The sequence below is a fragment of the Mauremys mutica genome, chromosome 4 (assembly GCF_020497125.1).
Source record: "Mauremys mutica isolate MM-2020 ecotype Southern chromosome 4, ASM2049712v1, whole genome shotgun sequence".
NCBI lineage: Eukaryota > Metazoa > Chordata > Testudines > Geoemydidae > Mauremys > Mauremys mutica.
In genome coordinates this window covers 130,560,241-130,567,503 of record NC_059075.1, presented here as the reverse complement: position 1 = coordinate 130,567,503, position 7,263 = coordinate 130,560,241, and the positions used below count along the sequence as shown (strand labels likewise).

The 7,263-nt window shown below is 52.4% G+C and overlaps 1 protein-coding gene across 10 annotated transcripts in view; it reads left to right on the top strand.

Moving 5' to 3' along the window:
- Positions 1-7,263, top strand: part of LOC123369342 (maestro heat-like repeat-containing protein family member 7) — a 1,253,347-nt gene that overhangs the window by 90,239 nt on the left and 1,155,845 nt on the right. The window lies entirely within an intron of this gene.

Sequence of the window (7,263 nt, the reverse complement as noted above, 5' to 3'; positions counted from 1 at the left end):
CCGCTTTCCCGCCTTCTTCTCCTGCCCTTTCACAGTGGTGTCTGAGCAACTCCATCTGCTCACGAGCCCGCCCCAGCTCCCCCACCCTGCTGGCCTTGCCCACCTGGGAACTGCCACGGCCCCAATATTCCTGGGGGAAGGGATCAGGGTTATTTCCCTGGGCAGGAAGAATCCTGAGTGGTTGGATCCAGCCTGTCTGCTGTGCAGCTTGTGAACCAGCAGAAGGAGAGGCGGGAGTGACCCAGGGGAGGCCGTTTGGCCTGCGGGATGGGGTGCTGGCCTGGGCATCCAGAGGCCTGGGTTCTAATCCTTCCTGTACTGCCGACTGGCTGGGTGACTTTAAGCACATCCATTTGCTTGTTTCCCTGCTGGCTGCCTTGGCTAGTTAGACTCTGAGCCCTGTGGCCCAGGGATTGTCTGCAGCACGTAGTGCAACAGGGCCCTGATCTCAGCTGGCATCTGTAGGCGCTGGTGGAACAGAAATAACTGGGCTGGCCCTGATGCTGAATGAGGCAATTGCCTCTCTTCACTCACAAGCAATGCCTTGTCCTGGCTTCTTGCAGAATGGCTGAGGAAGCCCCCAAGGGCCCCTTGAAACCCATCCCCATCTGGGAAGAGATAAAAACCTTGGGGGAAGAGCCCACAGCAGCAGCAGGAGCTGTGTGCCTCAGCCTTTCTGTGCCGGTGAGTGGGCGCCTCCTGGGTGGGCGGAGGAGGCTGCAAAAATGGCCGGGGCCATGGCCCTGCATTGCGGTGGGGCTTGGCCCCTCTGGGGGTTGGGTGGCAAGACCAGGGTGTCACTGGAGGGAGAAGCCTCCATAGACCTTGTACTGCTCTGGGCTGCCATGAGATGGAGAGACAGGAAAACCCAGGCAGGGGGGAATGGCCCCTCCTGCTGGCAGCAGCTTCAGCCTCTAGAGCTGATTGGGTCATTAGAAATGGCGGCAGAAGCATCAGGTGGAGACTGACTGAATCGCTCACCCTGATCTGTCACGCTGCAGGGTTGGAGGATGTTTTCCACCCGTCGAAGGGGATGCTTGGTGCACGAAGGGGATGCTTGGTGCACGGTGGGTTGTTAAAGCCTAGGATAGCAGGGCACCGGCCAGAGCATAAGATGCCCCCTGATGTTGCAGCCCCATCTGCTGGCTCCTTTGTCACATGTCGCAGCACAGGGCATTTCGGGGGGGAGTGTTGACAATGGGAGGCTGTTGGTGGCAGGAGAGGCAGTCAGAACAAGCAGAACGGGCAGCCCCTGGGTCCCCATATCCCACACAGACTGGGCAACGGTTCCCTCTCCCGCAGCGAGGACCAGACCAATTCACTGCCAGTCCCTCTGCCCCCTCCAGCAATGGCCTGGAGAGTGGGGACAGCACTCATGGCCTGACATCGACCCTCCTTCCAGATGTGGCGCTCCCCAAATCCCCAGACTGAGCCTGCATGCTGGGCAGGGAAGTGGGGTGGCTGCTGGGAACCAGGGCTCCAACCGGATCTTTGCTGGGCTGGTAGCAAAGAGGTGGGGAATCCAGGAATCGTTGTGCCAGACCCTGCTGTGCATCGGGGCTGCTCCCGTGCTGGGGCGGGAGTGTGGGGGCAAGGGTTTTCTCTAAGATCTCTGTCACCCAGCCTGCAGCTTGGCAGACCCAGGTATTACCACCGCTCTGTCTTTGATCAGATTCACCATCCTCTCGCTTTAAGGGGCCAGACTCGGAGGAGAAAGAGGCTCTGGATTACATCGACGCCTTTCTCACGAGCAATGAACAGGTACTAAGAGCCCTCCTCTGACCTGTCAGCTAGTGCCCTGTCCACATGCACCATCCGCCCTTCTCCGGAAGATGCATGGATTCTAAGGCCAGACGGAACCAGTGTGACCTCCTGCATAACACAGGCAGAGACCTGCCCCCAAATAATTCCTGTTTAAACTAAAGCATCTTAAAAATGTCCTGCCTTGAGTTACAAAAGGTCACCCACCATGCTCCTTGCTCAGTTGTTCCAATGGTCTATTACTTTCTCTGTTAAAAATGTACATTTCCAATTTGAATTTGTCTAGTTTCAATTTCCAGCCCCTTGTGGACTTGTGCCCAGTCCCCAGTGTGACGGGTTGCCCCCCTTTGAGGTGCCACCTGATGTACTGGGATACCACTGAGCCCGCCTGTTCTGCCAGCCTGGGCCCCCTTTACCTTGTCTTGCTGGGCTTGCGCAGGGCCACCCAGAGGGGGGGGACAAGTGAGGCAATTTGCACCAGGCCCCGGGCCACGCAGAGGCCCCCACAAGAATGTCGGAGGCTCCCTCCGCCTGCCCCCATCCCCCGGCACCTCAGCGCACCGCCTCCAGGAGTGGCCCTGGACAGAGCTAAAGCAGCGTGGCTCGGGTGGGGCCTGAGCTCCTCCCACTTGGAGCCATGTGGTAAGGGGCGGGGCCTGAGCACCTCCCGCTCGAGCCGCATGGTAAGGGGGCGGGACTGAGCTCCTCCCACTCAGAGCTGCGTGGTAAGGAGGCATGGCCTGAGCACCTCCTGCTCAGAACCACATGGTAAGAGGGTGGGGCCTGAACGCCTCCTGCTCAGAGCCCCATGGTAAGGGGGCGGGGCCTGAGCACCTCCCGCTCAGAGCCGCATGGTAAGGGGGCGGGGCTGTGAGCTCAGGTCCCGATGGAGCCAGGCTGCTGCAGTGCTGTCCAGGGGCCAGGAAAGCTCCTGGACGCGGCGCGCTCTGAGGCTCTGGGAGAGGGGGGAGGTGGGAGTAAGCAGCATGGTAAGCCCCTCTGAGCTGGACACCCTCCTGACACGCCCCCAGCCCTGAGCCCAGCTCCTCACCCAGCCCTGGGCAACAGCAGCGCCACCCCCAGGCAGTGCCAGCCCATTGGCACCAACCATCACCATCACCCAGCGACAGCCCATTATGTAATTGCAAATGTATACATACTGTCAAGGTTCCTTCCCCACTCTGAACTTTAGGGTACAGATGTGGGGACCTGCATGACTACCTCTAAGTTTAACTACCAGCTTAGATCTGGTTTTGCTGCCACCACTCCTAAATACTAACTCCCTTCCCTAGATAGTCTTGAGAGACTTCTTCACCAAGTCCCTGGTGAACACCAATGCAACCCCTTGGATCTTAACACAAGGAGAATTTAACCATCCCCACTTCTTTCCCCCACCAATTCCTGGTGAGTCCAGATCCAATCCCCTTGGATCTTAAAACAAGGAAAAATCAATAAGGTTCTTAAAAAGAAGGCTTTTAATTAAAGAAAGAAAGGTAAAACTAATCTCTGTAAAATCAGGATGGAAAATAACTTTACAGGGTAATCAGATTCATAGAGCCCAGAGGAACCTCCTCTAGCCTTAGGTTCAAAGTTACAGCAAACAGAGGTAAATCCTCTTAGCAAAAAGGAACATTTACAAGTTGAGAAAACAAAGTTAAATCTAACACGCCTTGCCTGGCTGTTACTTACAAGTTTGAAATATGAGAGACTTGTTCAGAAAGATTTGGAGAGCATGGATTGATGTCCGGTCCCTCTTAGTCCAAAGAGCGAACACCACCAAAACAAAGGGCACAAACAAAAGCCTCCTCCCCGCCGCCAAGATTTGAAAGTATCTTGTCTCCTTATTGGTCCTTTGGGTCAGGTGTCAGCCAGGTTACCTGAGCTTCTTAACCCTTTACAGGTAAAAGGATTTTAGTGTCTCTGCCGAGGAGGGATTTTATAGTATTGTACACAGGAGGGCAGTTCCCTTCTCTTTATAGTTATGACACACACATTAAAGCATTTAATGTTTTAAAATCATGTATTTCGTGTATACCTCTACCCCGATATAACAATACCCAATATAACACGAATTCGGATGTAACGTGGTAAAGCAGTGCTCTGGGGGGTGGGGAGGACTGCGCACTCCAGTGGATCAAAGCAAGTTCGATATAATGCGGTTTCACCTATAATGCGGTAAGACTTTTTGGCTCCACAGGACAGCATTATATCGAGGTAGAGGTGTATTTTCAAATGATTAAAAATTAATTTTTGAATGTATTTCACTGGTTATTTTTTACATTTCCAAATACATGACACTATAGTATTGCAACTTTTTTTTATGGAAGGGGTCCCTGAAATTGCTTTGCCCCAGCCCCCCGAATCCTCTGGGCGGCCCTGGGCTCGGCTCACAAGCCACTTTCAGCCATACACTCAGGCAGGGCCACGCCCAGCTGCAGAAAGACACAGACCCTGAGATCAGCTCTGGGAAGACTCAGCTGAAGGGGCTTGTCCCAGTACTCTGGTGCCCACCTCCTTTGGAGTACAGACCCAAAGGTTTTATGAAATTTGCCTCCTCCCTTGATGTGGAGAGAGGCATGCACAACTCTTTGCCCCTCCCCCCAGTTACTAATTGTACAAACTGGGTTATGGTATAAACAAGAAATAAGATTCTTAACTACAAGAGGTAGATTTTAAGTGGTTCTAAGAGATAGCAAACAGAACAAGGCAGATTACCTTAGTAAATAAACACAACATACAAACTAAGCTTTCCACACTAGATAGATAGGATCTACACTAGCAAATTCTCAGGCTGGCAGATTCTTAAGATTCTTTGCTGTGCAGCTTGGATTTCCCAGGTTTTCTTACACAGGTTAGGAATCTCTCTCCAGCCTGGGACCATCACTTCTCATAGTTCAAACTTTGTCCCTCAGGTGTTTCCAGGTGTCTTACTGCAGGGAGCGTGAGGTCCCCCCGATGTCATTGTTCCCCTTTTACCTCCTCTTCCCACCTGCTGGAAAACTCTTTTGCTGTGACCTGGGTCCAACAGTTCCCACTGTGTAGCGTTATCTCGAAGAGGTTTCTATGCTGTTTGTGTGCATTTCCTCAATAAGCCATTGTTTGGCATTTTTACTGTTGTACCTGAAAGGTTGTTTTGAACCTCACAACGTGTTTCAGGAACACATACATAGCTGAACTTCATAACTGCACATACAGCGATAGCACATACAATCCAATGAGACATTAATGTCTAGCAGATAAAGACTTTTACAATACCTTACAATATGTACTCTGTACAAAACATATCCTAAAGACATGACAGTGGTGAATATTGGGGTGTCAGGGTGTCCCACCCAGATGTTCCTCCCACTCTGTCAAGCCCCTGCTAACACTGTCTGGCTGCTTAGCTGCCATGTTGCAGTTCCTCTCTGGACACCTACCCCGTGAGATCTGCTCCCTCTCTGGTCCGGTTTCATACAGAGCTGCCCTGCCCTGCCCAGATAGTCACTCCTGTTGCCGGATGAATGGCCTTCTGCCAATTGGCATATCAAAGCCTGAGCAGCACTGGGGGGAAGCTTTCTGACATCTCTCCCACTGGCAGCTCCTTTCCACGCTAACCTTCCTGTTTGTTTCTAATCTCTGCGGGGCGTAGGACGAGGCCAAGAAACTCAAGTTCTTGGATTCCATCAACACCCTCAGCAGCCTGCCTGCTTTTATGGACAAAGCCCTGCTAGTGGAGAAGATAAAGGTGAGTAAAACACACACTGGGGCTGTGTTACTTGGCGGGTTTAGTGATTGTCCTGGAGATCTTTGCAGATTTGTCGAACTTCAGCTGCCAATCATTGGATTGAGTCAGACTGAAGAGCCCATTATCCAGTATTTGCTTCCCCTGTAGGTACTTACAGACTGTCATCAAGTCACCCTGTAACTTTCTCTTTGTTAAGCTGAACTGATTGAGCTCCTTGAGTCTCTCACTATCAGGCATGTTTCCCAGTCCTTCAGTCACTCTTGGGGCTGTTCTCTGACCCCCCTCCAATTTATCAACATTCTCCTTGAATTGTGGGCACCGGACCCGGACACAGGATCCCAGCAGCGGTCGCACCAGTGCCAAATACAGAGGGAAAATAACCTCTCTAACAACTGGAGATTGCCCTGTTTGTACATCCCGGGATGGCATTAGCCCTTTTGGCCCCAACTTCGCACTGGGCGCTCATGGGCAGCTGATTACCATGACTGCCAAGTCTTTTCCAGAGTCACCGCTTCCCAGGTTAGGACCCCCATGCTGTGGGTGTGACCTGCCGTCTTTGTTCCTTAACATATAACTGTATTGAAACGTAGATTGTTCCCTTGCACCCAGCTTCCCAAGTCACCGGGTCGCTCTGTGTACGCCAGTCTCCCTGCCCAGAGCCCCAACACTCCGCAGTCAGTGCCCACTAGGGAACTAGCAACAAATCTGCTCCGTAGATTTGGAAAGTCTTTGCTCTCCAGCGCTGCAGAAAGCTTTCCAGAGCTTACCTCCCTTCCCTGAACGTGGGACAGCGTGGGCTGGTGGGTGGTCCAGTGGGCTGGGGCTCAGCACACCGGGGTTCTACTCCCAGTTCTGCAGTAAGACCTTGGGCAAGTCACTTCCCCCTCTGTGCCTCAATTTCCCTCCCATGCCTTGTCTCGTCTAGTTAGCTCGTGAGCTCTCTGGGGCAGGGACTGGCTCTCACTGTGTGTGTGCAGCACTGGGCACAAGGGGGCCTGATCTCAGGTGGAGTCCTTGGGTGCTAATGCTGATGGAGTCTTTGCAGAGCACTGGCGCATGACATTGGGACACTGGGACGTCTGCATGGGGGATGGGAGAGCAGGGGATGACTTTAGGTGAGGGTCAGTACCTAAGCCTGTAACCTGAGCCAGAAAGGGGGGTGGGGTGAGTCGACACTGCGTACTAAGGTTATTCCCTGTTTACAGTGGTGCCCCAGCGCAGCAGCAGCAGCGCAATCCTCTTTATTACTCTCGGGGAGGCGGAGTACAAGCAGCGCTGTAGCCAAGGAGATACAGCGCTATATGTGCCTTGCAAGTATGGACGGGGAGTGAGTTACAGCGCAGTTGGTGGCTTTATTGCGATGTAACTCTTAAGTATAGCAAAGGCCTAAATCCACACTCACACTCAGCCATGCTGCATGAAATCACACACGTGGAGCTGAGCAGAGGTTTCAGCTCAGCTGGCACTTCTGACCAGTATAGTCGAGAAAGTTATGCTAGGCATTGATAATTCCTGTCAGTGATAGACCAGATTGGTTACACAGCTGCCCTACCTCCTTTTCACTTTATCTAAGGCCTTGGCTACACTTGAGAATTACAGCACAATGGTCTTGACTGTAATTCTTGTATCCTTCTAGGTTTCCGATCAAACTGGAGTGCAGCGCCAACTCAAGCGCCTTACAGAAGTCTACGTACATTATGTCAATACCATTTCCTTTATCTACCAAACTTGTAATCTCATCGAAAAATTGATCACAATTATCTTGGCAGGAAATA